The 20,150-nt window shown below is 44.6% G+C and overlaps 1 protein-coding gene across 4 annotated transcripts in view; it reads left to right on the forward strand.

The window, feature by feature from the left end:
- Mgat5 (mannosyl (alpha-1,6-)-glycoprotein beta-1,6-N-acetyl-glucosaminyltransferase) overlaps positions 1 to 20,150 on the forward strand; it is a 354,646-nt gene that overhangs the window by 69,239 nt on the left and 265,257 nt on the right. For 2 of the 4 annotated variants that reach the window (XM_023709789.1, XM_023709790.1), the window contains exon 1: positions 13,565 to 13,684. The exons of the other annotated variants lie outside the window; for them this stretch is intronic. The gene's annotated coding sequence lies outside the window, so the exon portion shown is untranslated. Of the gene's footprint in view, positions 1 to 13,564; positions 13,685 to 20,150 lie in introns of those variants that run through there. 4 annotated transcript variants of the gene reach the window in all.

The following is a 20,150-nucleotide window of genomic DNA, read 5'->3' on the forward strand; positions in this document are numbered from 1 at the left end:
TCCCCAGAGGCTGGCAGTGTGTTTGATCTCTTGTGTAGCTTTCCTGACCGTGATTCTCAACGTGGTGCCATTTTGTTCCTCATGAGACTCTTGTCATATCTTAGTGGAAGTCTGGGAAGCACGTGTGCTGCTGGGCTCAGGTGGGTAGAGGCAGGGAGGTTGTTAAGCCTTGTACAGTGCAGTGCATAGAACACCACCACAAGCGAGAATCACCAGCTGGAGTAGTCCTTGCTGCGCAGGGTGAGAAATCCTGCCCTGTCCTCATCCACAGGAGAACAGCTACAAGAGTGTGTCTAGCCAAAAGGTTTTGTGGCTGAACTTCACATTCCCTTATGTGCTCAGAAAGCTTTTGTTTGTGTGGTTCTTTTGCCTCTGTTCAGGCCGCAGCTGCCTCCTGAGGATGCGGTGGTGGGAATGGTCCTTTCCAGGTGGAGCTAGAAGGCAGTGGTGCATTGTCTGCTGAGACTGAAATGCGTCCAATTGATGTCTCCTAGTCTGCTTTTTATTATAGTTATATATGGGCAGTTGTACATAAATCCAGTGATCTCATAGTTAAAAAAAAAAAACAACAACTTTTGTTGGTCTTAAGTTCTGAATTATTGCTGCTGTCTTTAGTAAGATATGTCATTAGTCTATATATGTGTACACATACATAACACAAAATTTCCTCCATTTCAGATGACTTGACTTAATGATTTTTCAGCTTCAGAATGGTGCAAAAGCTAGGCTGCATTCAGCAGAAACTGCCCTTCAGGTTCTTAATTTGGATCTCTTCCTGGGATGATGATGGACAGAATGACACTGTCTTAAGATGCTCAGTCATGGCAGCAGTTAGCTGCAGCTCCCAGTCAGTGTCAGACCAGGAGGGTAAACAACCAGTGCTCCACAGTGTGCAGTGTTGCTAAGCTAGAGGGTCCTGGAGGCGCTATGTATTAAGTGGAGTCTTAATTTATAATACCTTCAACTTGTGAACGCTGAGTGTAAGATTATTTGACAGTTGCATACATTAGTTCATAGAAAAATTTTTATTTAAACAGTTTCAAAAATAACTGTCTTTTTAAATAGTTGTAAAATCAGAGAATGATTTTAAGAATGCAGCAATTAGTGGCTGTTCCTGTGAGCACCTGTGTGAGGACACTGCCACTGTTGGCTTGGTAGAGGTTTTTGAGGGTTTTTTTTTTTTTTTTTAAGAAAAATGAAAGGCTGGGGATTTGGCTCAGTGGTATAGTACCTGCCTGGCAAACATAAGATCCTGAGTTCAATACCTGGTACCAAAAAGAAAAATGAGCGGCTGGGAAGATAGCTCAGTAATGTGAGCGCCTGCCTGGCAAGCGCAAGGTCCCAAGTTCAGTCCCCAGAACCACGTGCCCTGCCAGCCCTGGAGCCCTGGGCATGCTGCGCCAGTCCCAGAACCAGGCGTGGTGGCACCCACCTGTAATCCCAGTGCTGGGGAGGCTGAGACAGCAGCGATGCTATGTAGACTTGAACTGCTAACCTTTATGGTCTTTGTAAACATAGACCAGACCCTTTGCCCTCTATCGTCAGTGTTTTAAGACTTTGTATTGAGAACGTACAGCACAGTGCATACATCGTTAACATGCAGTGTGATGAATTGTCACAGTCATAAAGCTGTGTGAGTACTCAGGTCGGGAAGCAAAACATGCACAGTTCCTGGACGCTGCGCTGTGTCTCCTCCAAGTCTCTGTCACCATTGCACCCACCCCTAGATTCCAGACCACAGCCTCTGACTGCGCAGGTCTGCTTCACTTGTTTAGTATGTAACATAAATGGAATCAAAGAGATACAGCACAGAAGAATCTAGTTCTCAATCCATGTCTTCATTTTGGTTCTGACGAAAGATGTTTGAAATACTCCAAGCTGTGGTGATTAGCAGCAGTTATAATCGATGGTAGATTAACAAAAATTCTCTATTTTCGGCATGGCTTCCCTGCTAGAAGCATTGGACTCTAAGGTAGTAGAATTTATGTTTGCTTCAGTAATGGGAAAAAAATCAGTTTTCAGTTGTGGGGCTGAAGAATTATGTTTGGAGGGCAGATAATTATATGGAAATTAAGTGTGAGTGTGCGCATGCCTGGTAGCCTTGAAGTTTGTGGGCACAAGAGTGGCTTAGAGGGTTACAGCGTGGTCAGTGAGCCGCACGTCCATGGGGGGACTTACCCTGCGGTGCAGTCTTATTGCATCGTGGGTTGTGTTCAGACTACTGTTTTGTGAGTGGAAATCAAGTGGAGGAGATGTTTAGTAGTTGAAATTTGGGCCAAAGAAATCTAAAATTGCTCTTTGCTTGGTGGAGAAGTGTAGTACTCAGTTTATAGGGTCTCAGGAATATTCAACTGCTACATTAAAATTATTTTAAAAACTAGCTTTTGGGACTGGACAGATGGCTCAGTAGAATAAGCGGTTCCTGGCAAGCACAAGGGCCTGAGTTCAATCCCTGGTTCTACCAAAATAAAATAAAATAAAATAAAATAAAATAAAGTAAAGTAAAGTAAAGTAAAATAAAATATCTAGCTTTCTCAGTAGCCATCATGAATGGTGAGAATATGTCTTCCTGCTCTACTCTGGAGCTGGCAGGCTGGTTCATGGAGCCGCCACAGCCACGTTGGGAGCTCGGCGTGGCTCCCGTTGGGGTGCTGTGTGGGCAGCACACCACTCAGGACGTGAGCAGCACCTGCCAGGCAGCCTCAGTTGGTCCCAGCAGAGATAAAAATAGTTCTTGCGGAATGGCCAAGTCAGGAGTGCCGTGTCTGGATAGCTCTATTTACCTCCCTCAAGTTTTCTTTTCAGTGAAAGGTTTTCCTTCCCCCTCAGTTGTTTCCTGCCATCTTTAATTAAAGCTAAGAAGAACCTTATATGCGGCATTCGTTAACCCTTTCTTGTTATGCAGTTGTTAAATCCCCCTGTCCCTTTCTTTTCATGACTGCTCTGACAGGCAGAAGTTGCAAATGAAATCTAGGTGATCCCAGCTGGGAATTGGATCCCGTTGCACCTGACCACCGGGGCTCTTCAAAGTCACCCTCTGACTGCTTGGAGTGCTGAGTCCTTCTGTGACCTCTGTGGCCCTCATCATCTGTGCTGCTTCCCTAGGCCTTTGTTGGCCACCTCTGCCCCTTGTGTATCTGGCCTGCAGAGGCAAAGTTCCCTGGAGAGAGTGATTGCTGGTGACTCTGCTCTGTGTGTGCCCTTCTGCCTCCTGGAGAAGTTCTCCCCCTTCATCTTTGCGGCCTTGAAGCCTTCTTTCCAGTCTTTCTCTGCAGAGGAGCGTTCCTTGGACTTCCTGGGTCAGATGAGCGATGTTTCTTCAGTGTTCTTGTTCTGCTGTGGGCATGCATGCGCGCGTGCACTTGTATATCCACAGTGGTACCCATGGTCACACACTTGGTGCCCGACGAAGGTGCTCAAAATGTGTGCCTGGAAGGCAGGAAGGGCTGGCCTGGAGTCGTATGGGCACAGCTCCGTCTTCTGCACAATTACACGGCATTGTGGCGTGAGAATTGAGCCTTTGCTCTCTCCCACCCGCGCCCCCTTGTTTTCCAAATGGAAATGGCCATTGTCTATGTGAAGGTATTGACAAGAGTGTTTGTGTCTCGGAAAAGTGCATTGATGTCTGTGGCTTTGCTGATTGCTGGTACAGGGAAACATTGGTAAAAAAGAAAAACTAAAAAAGGGGGGTTATATAAAGCGACATTAATTATCATCCCTTAAGGGCACTGCCACTTTTACATGATGACTATGAAGCCCTACAGAAGCCCTGTGTGTTCGTTATAGCTTCTTTCATTTCTGCAGTGATTTTGATACGAGTGCATACCTGATTCAGGCCCTCAGCCCCTAGAATGGCATCATAGTCATGTTTTTTTCAATTCCCAGGAAAAGAAATTACAAGTAGAGTAATAGAGCTTTCCCAATTTTGAATCTTTCTTTTCTGGCCTGCTCAGATCTTTTGACAATTGCATATCTGCCTGTGAGTGCCAGCGGGTGTCAAAATGAATAACCAAGGTAAAAACCTAATCCTGTGGGAAAGTGAAGAGATGTGATTTAATATTTTCTACATTCTTCTGAGAAGTCGAGCTATGTGTGCAGCATGGTGCTGTTTTCCCCCTTAGATATTCCTGGCTCAAAGAAGAGACTCTACCTTACGGGAATGCCTGGCGTTCTGCTGAGAGCCTGGGACATCTAGGGCTTTGCTGTCTCGTAAGGTGCATGATGTCTGGTCTGTGAAAGGAGGGACATTGTGAAGAACATGCCCTTCTGCATGGTTCACTACTGTGAACTGGGGGGAAGAACATGACAGGGAGCACTGATGCCCAAATGTTCCCAGCCTGCCCATTTCCTCAGATGGGAAAGTAGAGATGAGTGGTGTGGATGGTCCACTTAAAGCCCAGCTACACTTTTAGACTGGAACATACTGGCTTCTCCTGTAGTGGTAGATTTGCTGAATGCAACACACTCTGCATCTCACTGTGTTAGCACTTTTTCTTTCTTTTTTTTTTTTTTTTTGCCACTAGAGATTAAACTGACGACCTTGCGCTTGCCAAGCAGGCACTTATGCCCCTGAGCTATCTCCCCAGCCCTTTGTCAGCTCTTTCTCTGTAACAAATACCTAAGACAGTGAATTTATAAAGAGCAGAGGATTATTGGGGCTCATAGTTTTGGAGGTTCCCATTCATAATGGGTTGACCCCATGGTATTTGGGACTGTGATGGCAGAAGTATGTCAAGAGACATTGTTGCCTGCTTCAATCCAGGCCTCAAACATAGAAGAAAAAGAAAGAGGAAGGGGCTGGGGTTCTGCTGATCCCTCCAGGGTACCTTCTCAGTGACTTGAAAACTTTCTAGTAAGCCATGCTTCTTCGTTCTCTTAGACCACCTCCCAGTTATGCCCCACTGGCGGCCAGTCCTTTTTAACCACGTGGGCCTTCAGGGGACATTCAGGACCCAAACTATAGTACCTAGTGACAAAAGGCATTTGCTTAATCTAGTAGACAAAACAGAAATCTGAAGCTGAGTGGGCAGTGCAGCCACTCCTATGAAGAAGGTCTCATCCGCTGAGGAGCTTTTGTGTGAGAGCACCTGCCAGTCTTTGTCATGCCAAGCAGTGCCTAGGAAAACCGTGTTCCCAGCCTGAGATTAGTCACCTGGAGCTGGTCCACGAAGCCATCACCCTTGCCCAGAGAAAAGAAGAAAAGCTGACTTTGATACTGTGACAGCTTGAAGGTAACATCAGGGACAGGATTAGAGCGAGAATGAGAGCAGCTTTTTTGCCATTTATTTAAGCCTGGCAGGTTTCTCTTCTTCCCCTGTAATCATGAGATTCCGTGTTTGACACGGGCCCGTAGTCCCTTGCAGCGGCTGATTCCTCCCCGCGACCAGGCCAGCAGAGCTTGGCGGGCACTGATAGCTCAGGCCAAGTTTTTCCTGACAGCACTATCTGAAAGGACAAAGCACCAAGGCTTATAAGTAATAGAGTGTAAGTCGGCCAAGCCTGTCACCCCTTCTGCTGGCTGGCCCTGGGATTTCTTGTGGGAGTCACTGTGCCCCCAGGCCAAGCCTAAAGTTACTGCAGGAGAGGAGCTCATTTAGCAGTACAGATGGGGTTAAGACTGCAAGAAAAAGGGCTGCAAGAAAAAAGGCCTGAAGACCTTTCTGCTTCCTTGGGAATTCTGTCTAACAAAGAAAGGATTTGAGATGGTTACTCAATTTTACAATGTAGAGGAATCCATCAACCAAGAAGTGCTTGTTGCTTTTTTTTCATGAACTTTGGAGTTGTTAGGATTTTGTAGTTCTTGTCCTCTCAGGGTCAGAATCAGAGAGAGATTTTGTTGGAGCGATTGGCTGTGTCACATGGAAGATGTTACCTTCCAAGCTTGTGTAACGGGAACTGAGTCTGGGGCTCTTGAACCTGAGCAGGTGGTGTCACCCAGCACAGCCCGGTCAGCGGTGGCATCATGGAAGGCACTCATTCCCTTGATCGCACATGTTTACTGAGGCCCTTCTTTGTTCCAGCTCCATTCTATGCACTGGAGATGTGTAGGTGGATAAAGGTGGAGTGGAGAAAAAGATACATGGTATGCCAGGTGAGCACACAGCCTGAGCCATGTAGCACAGAGAGTGCCATCAGGGCTGTTGGAGATGGTGGTCCAGAGCGGGTGATATCTGAGCCGGTAGGCAGAGCTCCAGGAGGCAGTGGCATGCATACATGCACCGAGGCCAGAGCAAACGACCTAGTTCCCAGGCCACATCGCCACAGTGAAGGGGGCAAGGAGATGGGTTTAGATGGTGAGAGGTGTTGGCGCACACACAGCCAGGCTGGACAGGATGTGGAGCGTGGGTTTCATTCAGACTGTGATGGACATGTTTAGAGGATTTGGAGGAGGAGATGACCTTGTTTATGTTTTATAAGGATCATTTGAGTTGTGTGGAAAATAGGCTATCAGGGGACAAGAGTGGCAGCAGATAGGTCAGTTAGGAATGTGGGGTCGTTGTTAAGGTGTAACGTGATGGTGGCATGGAGAGGGGCGAGAGATGGTGAAGAGGAGTTGGAATGGACCTTGTCTCCCACTGTCTTTCCTATGGCTTGTTTCACCTGAGACACATAAATTGTCTTGTTTGTGCCCCAGATATTCTCTTCCTCTGTTTTATTTAATCCCTTATTTCCTGAAAATACATGCAAGTGCACAGGACACACATGCTCATGTGTACGCGTGCTCGTTCCTTCTTTGACCCTTTCCTCTGCTGTCTTGTAGACATCGTGGGGCCAGGCAGGGACTTGTCAGATTTATTGTTGTGTTCTAAGCGCCTAGAGTGCTGCTTTCTGGGTAGAAGACGCTTAGAATATTTATTGAATGAGTAAATGCAGTGGAAGGACAACTAATATCCTGAAATGTAATTTTTATTTGGAAACTTATACCACCATGACTGCCTGAGGTTTTAATTTCTGCACTTACCACGTCAAAAACATCAACTAGTGAAGTAAGGTCAATAAAAGAGAGGGAAGTGTCTAACACCTTAGAGTTTAAATAATAGAGAAAAGGTGGGAACAGGAGATTTGGGTGAGTTGTGGAGAGTACTGCCTGTGGTGAGGGAGATGTTGAGGAGCAGCTTCGAGCCCGTTCATCTGTTGCAGTGAAGTTTGTCACTTTCATTTACATCCAGTATCATCCCACTGTTAATTTGTGTTTTAGTAGGAAAAGACTTTCTGGGGACTAGTTAACCTCCTCCAGTGCTGTGCTCTCAAAATTCGCTTTCCTGAGCTGCAGCCAAAGCTGGATAGCTCTGTCATCAGAGGTGCACTTTCTTCCCCAAGAACATGGGCATGTGGCCATCAGAAGGATGGAAGATGCGACGCATGGGGGGCAGGGACTGCGGGGCCTCAGAAGGTGGGCAGCCGGTAGTCACAGCGTACCTTCTGCTCTCGTGGCCAGAGCATGTGCTTCAGGAGGCAGAGGAGCCTCTGCATAACCCTGGCCTCTCCACCGTGTGACCTTAGGCAAGTCTTGTAACTCCCCTGTGCCTCAGAGGCCTCATCTGTAGAGTGGAGGTAATAGCGCTCGTGCTTTGAGGTTGCTATGAGAACTGCATTAATACATGTAGAAAACTGTGGAACCTGTTTGGGATAGCAAGTCCTTCAAACACTAACTGTTATTACTAAGAGGACGACGATTTGTAGTCGTTAATCCTTGCCATCAATTGTAATGGGTAAGTTTTATTCTTTGGACTTGAGTAATTAGTGGGTGACATTTGAATTGACTGAAAGGAAGGGGAGGTGTTGTGACTCTTAAGAGCATATCACAGTACCGTTGTGCTGGTGCAGACTGCTCCCCCTCTGGGTAGCAGATGCGAGCGAAGCTCCAGTTTGGGTGGCTGGCTGGGTGAAGGGGTCTTGATGATCCCTTCAGATTTGAGGCTTCACTAGAATGACTCACAGAACTCAGGAAAGGACTGTAGATATGATTAATAGCATTTAACAGATATAGGCCAACATCAGCCAAATGAAACACACAGGACAAGGTCTGGGAGGGACTGGGATACAGAGTGCCTGTGCCCTGTCCTTGTGGAGTTAGGCCATGCCACCTTCAGGCACATCTGATACTCACCGAGTCCCAGCCTTGTATTGAGGTGTCACTACTGGGGGTGACTACAGAGCCATGGCCAGTACAGTTTCTGCGCTTCTCTCCTCCTACTGGCTGGTTTAGTCCTAACCCTCTGGTCATATTTGGTCTTTCTGGTGACCAGCCCCTAACTGAGACATCTTTATTTCTGAGAATGAACCAAGCACCTCATAAATAGCAGATGTTCCTTTTACTCAGGAAATCCCAACAATGCAGCATCTTTGTTCCCAGAGAAAAAAGCGAGCCAATAACTTTAATGAATGTCAGAAGTGTAATGCGCAAGGTAACAAGATATAAGATGGTGGCCTAAGAAGGGGGCCCAGCTCCTTTCTAGTCTTGGTGCTGTTGCTCAGGCAGGAGCATGTGATTAGCCTTGGTGGCTCTAGCTTTTCTTTCTTTAGAACAACTTTATTTAGTTGCATGGTAATTAAGCAGTCTTCAGGGATTTTATAGTGACCTTCTATTAAATAAGCCACAAAGGCAGAGTTTCTGAGCTTGAGACTCTAGAAAATGTGGTTTTGAAACTGTTCTTTGATGCTCTGTGAGTGTAGCGAGTTGCTAGCTGCCGGTAAGCTATCTTGAACTCCCAGAGCTACCTTTCCCAGTAATGCAGCCCAGATCTGCATGGCTCTGGGTTGCTACCCGTGGATGGCTTTCTGTACCTGATGACTTTGCTCACTGAAGACCTGAGATCAAGTGGTCTGCAAGCTTGTGTTAAAGTGTTTCCCATAGTCTCCCTGTTATCTTAGAGTGTTCACCTTGTTTCCATATGTTCTTTAATTTCTGTATAAATGTGGCTTTTCTAGTTTATCTCTTTAAATCTTTGATTTTCCTGTAGTACGCCAGACTGCTCACTTGTACCAATTTCACAGTACATCTTGGTCCCTGCTATTACAGATCGTTTCCAGAGGCATTTTCATCTTATCTTAGAAATTTATAGTCACTCTTTTCCATCCCATTGCTACTTCTAGGGCGTAGCATTGTGATGAGGTTCTGGCTGGGGCCCAAGAGGCTGAAGTGCCCTAACTAGATACAGAGCTCATAGGAGGTCCTTTGCTTCTGAGTTCGTGTGTGTGCGTGTGCGCGCGCATGTGCGCGCGTGTGTGTGTGTGTGTGTGCATGTGTGTGTGTGTATTATGAAAAACATTCACATTTCTGGGCAACTACCACTGCCATAGATCCCCACTTTTTTTTTTAATCTTCTCACTCTTAAATTCCATACTCAATCCAACAGTCCTCATCCTCCCTCCCCTCAGACCCAGCAACTGTCATTCTACTTTTTGGCTGTGTGAATTCAGCCACCAGAGTACCTCATATCATGGAGTCAGACAGTATTTGTCCTCCTGAGACTGCCTTCTTTCACCGGGCATATTGTCTTAAGTGTCTAACCATGTTGTAACATGTGCCAGAATTTCTATCCTTTTTAAGGGCTAAATAGCATACCTCTGTATAGATATGTTGCATTTTGTTGAGTTTTTTGTTTTTTATTTTTTTAATTTTTTTATGTTTTTATGTTTTTATTTTTTAATTTTTTTTATGTTTTTTTGCGGAACCAGGGATTGAAGTCAGGCCCTTGTGCTTGCCAGGGAAGCACTTATCTCACTGAGCCATCTCCCCAGCCCCAGAGTTTTTTGGTTTTTGAGATGAAGTCTCATTGTGGTGCTCAGGCGGATATCAGACTTATGGATTCAGTTATCTTACTGCCTCCAGAGGAGCTGGGACTACAGGGATGAACCAGTGTTTGGCTTGTGTTGCATTTTGGTTGTCCATTCGTTGTGGCTGTATTTAGGTTATTTTTGGCTGTGATGAGTGTGAACATTGGTGTTCAAGTATCTATTTAAGATTTTGGGGTATATACCCAGAAAAGGAACTGTTGGGTTCTAATCATATTTTTATGCAAATGATTGTCCTGACTAGGCATAGTTAACTTGCAGAATAGTACATAATAAACTCAGGATTCTTTCGGATAAGTGAACCAGTGGGAAGTTGGTAGTGGACCATCAGCATGGGCTCCTAGAGTGAGGAGGGTGAGGAGTGGATTCATCACTTTGGAGCCCCCTTCCCACCCCCAGTACTGCTGAACATGTACAAGGGTGATAAAAAGTACGGCCAGGGCTTGCATTTACAAAGATTTATGACAGTAAAGGACACATTGCCATTAATCTCCCTAAAAATATTTCTCCATAATTTGAACACATCCCCGTTGTTCTTGCTACTTTCTGAAACAGTGATTGAAGTTCTTTTTCTTTTCTGTCAGGTACCTCAATGTCTAAATTGATTGAAAATGTTTACTTTTCATGGTCATTTTGACTTTCAGGAAGAGCCAAAAGTTGCATGGTCCAAGAACCACTGAATAATGTGGATATGGATATACCATCGTGTTTGTATTTGACAGAGATTGTCATAAGTGGTTACTTAGACATGGATGATTATAAAGTATGGTGAATATTTAAATTAAAACATTTCCTAAAAGACACATTGCCATTAATCTTCCTCGAAATACTCACTTTGAACATGCTTATCCCATCATTCTCAGCAAAAAACATTACAATGTTTTTATTGTAATGTTTTATTTTTAAATTTAAATATTCAGTATATATTACAATAACTGCTTGTAAGTAAAGGTAAAGATGTGACTAGGTGTATTTCCTGTGAACCCTATGCTACTTGTTAATAGTATACTTTTCTTCATTTATCAAGATATACCTAGTTCATGGTATAGATTTAAGACAGTAGTTAAGGGCTGGCCAAATAGCTCAGTGGATTAAAGTGCCTGCAAGCAGGTACAGGGGCTGGGGGTTGTGCCAGCCCTGCTCCCGGGGCACACTGAGATCATAATTGAGACTGGGCATAGTGGCACTCACCTGTAATCCCAGCTCTTGGGAGACTGTAAACAGGTAGGTCACTATGAGTCTGATCTAGTAGTGAGACCCTGAACGCCCTGTAGACCCTTCCCTAAAATACCAAAAATAAAATAAAGTAAATTTAAAAAAAAATAACCAAAACCGAACACATAGTGGTAAGAGCCTAGACTCTGGAATCAGATGACTTGGATTCAAACCCTATTTCCTACATTGATTAGCTGAAAAAGCTACTTTACCGAGGGCCGCAGATTCCCCTTGAAGACTGTGGAGTTAGGTGCATAGCCTGCTTTGCTTGGCACATGGTGAGTGCACGCATAGTAAGACTTGTTGTCCTTATTATTAGTAAGTGGTTACATCTGATTTAGTGATTTAAAAATTTGGAATAATAGAACCTTTGTTTAGATATAGGCACTTTCATGACCTGGTAGTAGAGAGTAGAAAGTACAACCTTTCTGAAAGAAATACGAGAATGTTACTACTCTAAAAGCCTAGCGGCTATCTTATTTTATAAGGTTATTTTTTTTATTCTAAGGAAAAATGAAATTATAAATGGAGAAGTAAAAAACACTTTATTGTATTTTTAAATAGAAAGATTGGGAGAAAAATGCCTAATTTTGTGGAATTATTTATTAAACCATAATACATGAATGAAGAGTGCTATACAGCTTTTAAATTGAGGTCAAGATTCAACCCACCTATTCAGCTTCTAAGTATCTTCCTGAAAAAGTTAGATATTATATTACAGTAATATAGGCATACACATGTGTACCAGCGGCACATCCCATAATATGTTTTAACAGTGAATTCTTAGAACTGTTCTCTATATCCATCAATAGGTGATTGGATAAAGAAAATGCATTTATAAAGAATGGAAGACTATTCTGCTATAAAGAGGAATAAAGTTGAGTCAGTTGTAGGACAGGGATATATGTCAAGACTATAATGTTAACTGACATAAGTCAGGCACATAAACTTAAATATCCTTGGCTTCTCTTATATGAGAACCCCAAAATATAAATAAAGAGGCAAAAAAAGATCATTTCTAAAGTCAAAAGGAATATATAGATAGAATGTGAGTGAGTCATGGGAAAATGTTTAAAATGTGTTATTGAGGTACAAAGATGGCTATTAAAAACATAGTGCAATTTATTTTATTATTTATTTATTTATTTATTTATTTATTGCAGAACCAGGGATTGAATTCAGACCCTTGCGCTTGCCAGGGAAGCGCTTATTCTACTGAGCCATCTCCCCGGCCCTGTAATATTTTAATGAGATAGATGTATTGAAAATATACTATGTATATGGGATGTGTATATTTCATTTATATAGAGATATATTTCATCCCAAGATCTTGCCAGTGGTTTGTTTGTTTTAGAATAACAGATTTTAAAATTTCTTATGCTTTTACTGTTTTTACCAAATGTTTGGCATTGGGCAAGTGTTATGTTTGTGTCAGGGTGTGAAACACCACTTCCCTTAGAAGGTGCTGATTGGTTGTTGGAGGTCCCCGAGAACAGTTCCCTAGGGAGAGCAGAGGAGAGGCTGTCCTAGGACATCCCCAGTGCTCTGTGATTGGCTGACATCTCACACAGGCTCTGGCTTTGTTCCCGGGCTGTGGTGGACATGATCTGGAGCCCTGCTGCCCCGCCTTCTGCAGAGTCCCAGCCTGATGCGATGGAGCCCCTCCAAGTTTGGCATCAGGGGATCCAGGCCATTCTGGGATCCAGAGCAGATCCATCCATGCCTGAAATCTTTGTGGTTGCTTAGAGTTAGGGCCGAGGCCCTGTGGTGTTTGCTAGGCGAGTGTTTAATCTCTCGTGATGAAAGCTGGCTTCTGTTGGATCCCATTTTCGGATCTCACTTTCCCATCTCGTTAAATGTCCCCGGTGTGCCTAACTCAAGACATTTATGTCCTTGCAGTTTTGTGCACAAAATTTTAAAAGGGTAAAAATAAACTTGCTTGCTGTTCAGAACTGATCTCAAGCAATAGATCTTTCCCTGGCTGTGAGTGCCAGATGGTGCCATGCCTCCTGCCAGGCTAATGAGCAAGCCTTGGCCGAAATCCTTGAGTTGTTCTTGAACCATTCCATGTACCTTCAACACAAAACTCAGCTGTCCTGTGAGGAGGAGGATAGTGCCTGCCACACCAGAGGACCAAAGACAAAGGGAGGTTGCAAAGAGATTGCTGCTTCTCAGCAATGCTTAGCATTCCATGGCGTTCAGACCTGTTTTAGGATACAGGCTTCGCTGATCTAACAGAAACTCCAAACAGGAGGGGCTTAAATGAGGAAGAATTTCCTTCTGCGTTAGGCACTTCTGTTCAGGGGCTTAGGGGGCCAGCTTCCTTCTGTTGTTCTTCCATCTCTATTATTGGTCTCACTTTTCTGGCCCAAGAAAAGGGAGGGGAAAAGGTGGAAGGAAGGGCAAAAGGAGAGAATGACCCAGAAGTTACTGGTAGCTCTTCTTTTCATAGCTGACTGGACATAGTTTGGTCACCTTGCTACCTGGCTGTGGGAGGTGCTTACAGGATGTGCAGCCGGACATGCTGCTGAATTCCCGATTCCACAGGTGAAGGGGACCGCGGCTTTGGAGGAACCACAGCAGCCCAACACAGCTCTACTGGGGCCTTCCATCTGCAGTGGAGTGTCCTAGTAACTGCAAAGGACCTAGAAGCCCTGAGAGGCCAAGAAAGGTAGGAATGGCCCACATTTTTTAGGTTCGTTATCCCGAAGGAAGAAGCAGATCTTCTAAGCTCAGTTTGCTTCTCTTGACTCTTGAGTCTGTCTGCCAATCTCTCGCTGCCTTCTGTGGATTCTGTCATCACTGGCATTTACAACATGTGGCATGTGCACGTTGGCTCTGAGGCTCTGCCCAGTGCTGCACGTGGCCAGCATTCCGACCCAATGTTCTTCAGAGCTACCAGGCAACTGACTGCAGTGTCCAGGGGGTTAGCTGGATGACACCTTTGGCTCTTGAGCCCAGCATGGTATGAGACTTGAGCATCTCAGACCATCTGGACTCTATCTGAGGTGGCAGAATTAATAAAATTCCTGGAGCTTTTTAGTATAAATCACATTTATCAAGTGGAGGTACCATGGTAAAGGTGAGCACACTCCACCCAGCCTCACCCTGTTCCTTAGCACAGCTGCTCCAAGCCCCACCTACTGGTCAGAAGATGCTGGTTAAATTTGCCAGTTTCTGGGATCTACCACAGCAGGAGAACTAACTAAAGCGGGTTCTTAGAGCGGGACCAGCAATAGGCTACCACTTGGGCTAACTGATGGGCCAGGTTTGGGAGCCACTGCTTCACAGTCTTCTTACTACTTAAAACTATTGGTAACTGGATCATAATTTCTCTTTTGTGGAGGAGTTTATATTACAGGCTAAATTGTAAATGTTAGCTACTGGACTGTTTTTTGACACTCAGCAAGTATAAAAGAGACAAAATTTATTTTCTAGATTAATAGCATTTGTGTGCGGCTCTGTAGTTTTCTTGAAATGTTTTCTTGTGGCATATTAAGTTGTCTTTAAACATTTTGGTTAACAGAAGGTAAAAATGAGCACACCAGGCAATGTTGCATGTGTACCACTTCAGAGAAATTAAATACTTCCATGTCTTCTGAAATTGATGATTTAAAAGTAAACATAAAACTCCATTCTGGAGTTCTTATGCTATTATTTCTTAGGGAGATCTTTTCTGCATAATTTGAGTAAGTTCTTAGAGTACTGTCTTTCCTCTGCTCCCCTCCCCTCCGCATTCCTTCTCCCCTCCCCATTCCTTCTCCCCTCCATGTTTGCCTTCCCAATCTTTGCCTTCCTCCTTCTGTGTCCTGTTGAAGGCCAGTGTGTTTGCTGTTTGCTAACACAACTCAGAAGCATGCATTGCTCAGGAAACAGTCTCCCAGGTTGGGGCTGGAGCCTTGATGGAAGGCTGGACCAAGTGGTTAAAGCTTTGGGTGCTTTTGTTGACTGAATGCTACTGTCCCTTTTATGTCACCCTTGGACTGTTGGTGAGTTCTCTGATAAAGGCTGGCATTTTAGGGCTGGCTGTAGCTGAATTTTTGCTCTTTTGCAATGTTTTTCCTGTTTTTGCTCTTTTGCTTTGTTTTTCCTGTTTCCTAAAAAAAAAAAGGGGGGGGGGCCTGTGCCTCATTCAGCCATTGGCTCTGGGGGCGAAACATTAAATTTGTGTTAAGAGAGACAGTGCTTTCCCTGCCCACTTGTCCTATAGGGTGGTTTACCTGCTCTCTTAAGTGAACATTAGGTGATTTTTTTTTTCTCCAGTTATATCTACATGTTTCTGCAAAAGCTCATGTACTCATAGACAGGCCTTTGAGCAGTGACTGGATCATGGGTATGTGATGCTGGATTGGTTCACTGATTGGTTTAGCATAATCCTGGTTATGGGTGATGGCGGTACTGAAAGACCAGCATGCACTGGGTGTGGGTGGCACCAACCAATAGGCTTACAAGCCTAGGTGCAATAAAAAGGGAAACAAGGAAGCCATGCTCCTGCTTGCCCTGCCATGGGCTGTTTCTCTTCTGCCGTGCTCCTCGGCATGCCATCTAGCCTTGGAATCAGCTGGTTGGACTGAGCCCTCTACTAATTGTGAGCTAAACTAAGCTTTGCCTCCTATAGCTTGTGAGGTTCGGGTATTTTGTCTCAACAATGAGAAAAGTAACCAAACCATATTCATTTTATGGTTTTGTTCCTGTAGTTGTTTGTGATCTTCTCCGGGATTTCCTAGAATCCTTTGCTTGGCAAATACCTCTGCCAAGTGGCTAGTAAGCATTACTGCTTGTTCGTTGTATGGAGTTTGAGGGAAGCAGGTTCCCAACTGATGATCTGTAGATGGAAGTGGTGCAGATGGCAGAAATGAATGCACTCTGCCCGCAGGGGCTTCAGGGATCCTGCAGAGTTACAGCTATGAGTAATGAGAGTCTTCAAAGCATTAATTAGTGGCTTGTTTGGGGACTACCTAATACTTATGTTCTCCCTCAGGTCAGTTTCTTGGAAATTAAGAATTATTTAATACTTTGCACTTAGCAAGTGTTCTATTTGGGCAGTGATGCCTGTGTTGGCCAACACTCTCTGTCCCTTCATAAAGGCTGAAAATCTCTGAGGAAGTCATTCAGAAATGCGTGGTGGACTGGCCTTGGGCACCGTAATTACCTACTTGAAGGGCTAAACAGATTTTCTGCCAAGAGAACATAGCCTTTAGGCCAGGGACTTGTGACAGGAGTGTCTTGTGATCCCTGGTATCCTCCTTCCTTCCTGGGTTCTACTAGACATTTTTGCTGTCTCTCCTGTGTTCACAGGGGCACAGCTGTTTTGTGGGATAATGGTAGCTGCTGCCAGTGACTGTCATGGTGGTCTGTCTTCACTTTTTTAGTGATTAGCCACTCTTTGTCCTTTTTAACCCTTGAGTACAATTGGGTAAGCCTGATTTGGTGCAGAGTGACTGTAAGCCTTCTGATCCAAACTGTCTCAGCACTAGCCTCCCTGCCCTGCGTCACTGGGGAGTCACTGAGCACTTACTGTACAAGAGCCATGCCGAGATCACCAAGGAGCTGATGTGAATAAAGCCGACAAGTTCTCTGGCCTCCTGGAGTTCCCATTGTGAGGTAAACAAAGGAAGCAGGATGGTCTTAGATAGTTAATGTATTGTGATCATGAAGGAAAGAAGGACCTTGTGCTTCAATCCCTCACATTTGGGTTGTGTGCAGTGGGAAGGTGTAAGCAGTGGAAAAGGCTCACCAGCCTGGGGAGGGGTGTGTGTCATGAGGCTGGAGTGAGATTGATGCCTTGGGGAGAAGTGGGGGTAGAATGCGATGAGCTTGGTGGAAAAGCAGGTCAGGTAGTGAGAGGCTGTATTTGACCAGGGTGAGGATTTTGAGTGTGTGCTGGGAAGTTATTGGAATTAAGAATAAAGCCCATCAAGGCTGTGTAAATGGCCTGGGCCCCCATAGGCTTCTCTGGTCTGGTTGAAACAAATTGGCCTGTGAACCCCTAGGTATAATCATGTATTAAACAGTGAAGTGAAAGTGGGTCCCTGGGTTAGTGGGAGCATGAAGAAGTGTCGTTTGGGAGCCCAAAGTGGGGCTGCCTGCTCTCACTGAGCTGGCGAGGCTGGAGCGTGGGTATTAAAATCCTCTATGCTTTAGCTTTAATAGGCAAATTAATTTGTCTTTCCCTTTCACTTCAAAACCCTCTATTTAACTATATTTTACATGAGGGAACCAGTTGATGGTAGAAGAGGCAGGATGGTGTAGAAGGGCAGAGAGTGGAGCAGTCGGTTGCTTCAGGAGGCTCTTCGGAAAAGAAGTTGGCAACCTTTGATGGCATTGGGTCACCTGGTGACAGCTCCAGACGGGAGGAAACAGTTTATGTGATTTGTCTTCAGAGCCTTTTCTCCTGTCACCTTCAAGTGACCTGTACTTGTCCGGACCCCCAGGTGGGTGGCACTGTGAAGGGATGTAGCAGCTGCACAATGCTAATGAGAAAGCAGAATGGTTGTCTGAGGTGGCCTTGGTGGCTGCCAGGTGCCAGCATTTTTAATCTGTCCTGATGTGCCTCCTAGAAGGCCCCTTGCCCCATGCCAAGTGCTGCCTTTTTTTTTTTTTTTTTTTTTTTTTTTTGCCTGTAAATGAGAGCAGTGATTACCCATCCCTCCCCAGGCTGCTGCTGATAGGCCCTCAAGTCTGAAAAGGTGTGCGCTCTGACGTGGTTTGCTATCTGTAATAGATATTGTCAGCACTTAGAATGGTCACTAAAGCCCTTTCCCCTCTGTGATTATTGGTTTAATGGTTGGTTGATACTAATGAATACATAAGATGCTAGTTTTATGGCATTGTTTTTATTATTGAGTACCCTTGAAAGCCATTCAGCCCAAGAGTGTGGGCTTAGCAGTAGCTTACATCTGTCTCTGAGTTCCTTCCTTTGCCGCTCCTCTCTCTGCCTCCTGCCCCAGTAGTCAGTGTCCAGAAACGTGTGCGCAGCTTTTGCATGTTGCTGGCTGCTATGTTTGTGTTCAAATATATGTGTTGAGAACTCTTAGTGATGATATTAAATAAAAGATTGGGGGCTTTGGGGAGATGATTATGTCATGAGGGTGGAAGCCTCATGAATGGGATTAGCGCCCTTGTGAAAGAGTCTCAGAGAGAGCTTGTTCATCCCCTTCCCCATGGGAAGCCACAGCTAGAAAATGCCATTTATGAAGCTAAGAGCAACCCATCCCAGACAGCAGTTTGCTAGGGCCTTGATCTGGTATATTCCACAACTGTGGGCAAAAACTCTTCTACGTATAAATTAGCCAGTCTAAGGTATTTGTGTATAGGAACCCAAAAAGACTGCAACACTGGTGCAGAACTCAGTAGCCATGATGCTTTAGGAGTCAGGCTCTAGTTGCCAGTCTCTGTAGCTCTTTGATCTTTAGTCTCTGTGTGTGTGTGTGTGTGTGTGTGTGTGTGTGCATGCATGCACGCACGTGTGCATGCACGCACGCGTGCCCGTGCACATGTGCGTGCATATTCTGTATAGTAGGAATGTCTGTAGAAAGTTCTCCTTTGAAATGAGCAGTATATCAGCAGCACATTGTAGGTAGGCACTTTTAAAGTCTTTCTAAATCCTCTGAGGTCCACTGTCTCCTCCTGTAGCAGTTATTTTGTAATGGTCTCTTTACCATTCTGAATCTACATCACAGATTGAGGGAAAATACTTTTCTAATGTAAAAAGAAATAAAAGTAATTCCTAATCTAATAGGTATTTCCCAAGATACTGTGAAGGAAAAATTAGGAAGTCATATGGTAAGATTACCTATAAATGTAACAACTTCAAGTAGGGCTGATTTGGTAACTCAGATTTCCAGGGCCTTTATTGCTGATGATAGCTTTTCTTTTCTTTCTTTCTTTCTTTTTTTCTTTTCTTTGTGCTAGAGTTCAAAAACAACTATGTTTTTAGTTCACCGTGTTAGCTTTCTGTTGCTGGGACGAAATCCCTGGCACGATCTGCACAAGAACAGTTTTATTTTGGCTCATGGTTTCTGAAGCCTCAGCTTGTGGCCTGCTGGCTCTGAGGCAGAAACATCATGGCCAAAGGCGTCCAAGACACTGCCTACCTCACGGCAGCCGGCAGCCAGGGGATGACAGGAGAGCCAGAGAGAAGGAACTGGAGACAGGCACATGCTTTCGAGGTACCCCCTTCCTGGGTTTCTCCACTCTGACACAGCCTCCTCTGAACCCATTTAGCCATCAGCAAATTAACCTGTTGGTGAGATTTGTGTCCCCATGGGCTCACCACCTTCCAAAAGCCCCCTCCCTGCACACGAGCCTTTAGGGGAACACTTTTGTTACAAATACTCACTATACATGACAGTTGCATTGTGGAAATTTTGAAAATATACTAAAACTGTGCAAAAAAAAAAATAGTGGGGAGGTATCCTCATCAGTCTCTACAGCAGGTCAAAATCCATCCACTGGAGTGCTTGTTTTGAAGTCAGATTGCTGGGTTCTGGCCCTGGAGATTAATGCTCATTATTAATGAGTGTCTCAGGTCATCCCAACATACTGAGGAATGCTCTTTGAGATTCTCAGTGTTTATTCTCCCAGAATACTGACAATAGAAAGTGCCCAGAGTTTGCTTTTTATAATGTGTAAGAGCAGTTGGTTTTCTAGCTAGGCTAAAGAGCTATTCTTGCAGGAAGAATAATCAGATTTCATTGAGTCCTATAAGGTACATTGTTAGCACTAGTGACCTTTTTATTTTTCCCTTGATTCAGCCCAGGCCTTGTACATGCAAGGCAAGTGCTAAGGCAGAGTTGCACTTGCAGCAGCCTTCTGATTTTTGCATTAAAAAATGTGTTTTCATAAGGCCCAGGAGATAGGGCTTCTGAAGCTCTAGAGGACCCTCAGGATTTCAGAGGTGCTGTAAGGGCTGGAGAGGTGGCAGTCTAGTGAAGAGCAGGGCAGATCAGTTGTCTAGTTCTTGAATTGGTAGCCATGGGCAAGTCTCTCTGCCTCTTCAGAGCTGCGTTTTGACTCTCGACTAACACTGGGCTTAATAGACTCCTTTATTCCATTAAAGAATGTCAAAAATTTTATTGAACAGCTGTGCCTAAGATGGATTATGTTCGTTTTTTCCCCTTCTGATTTTTTTTTTT

This window comes from Octodon degus, unplaced genomic scaffold (genome assembly GCF_000260255.1).
Source record: "Octodon degus isolate 3935 unplaced genomic scaffold, OctDeg1.0 scaffold00014, whole genome shotgun sequence".
In the NCBI taxonomy this organism is placed as follows: Eukaryota; Metazoa; Chordata; class Mammalia; order Rodentia; family Octodontidae; genus Octodon; species Octodon degus.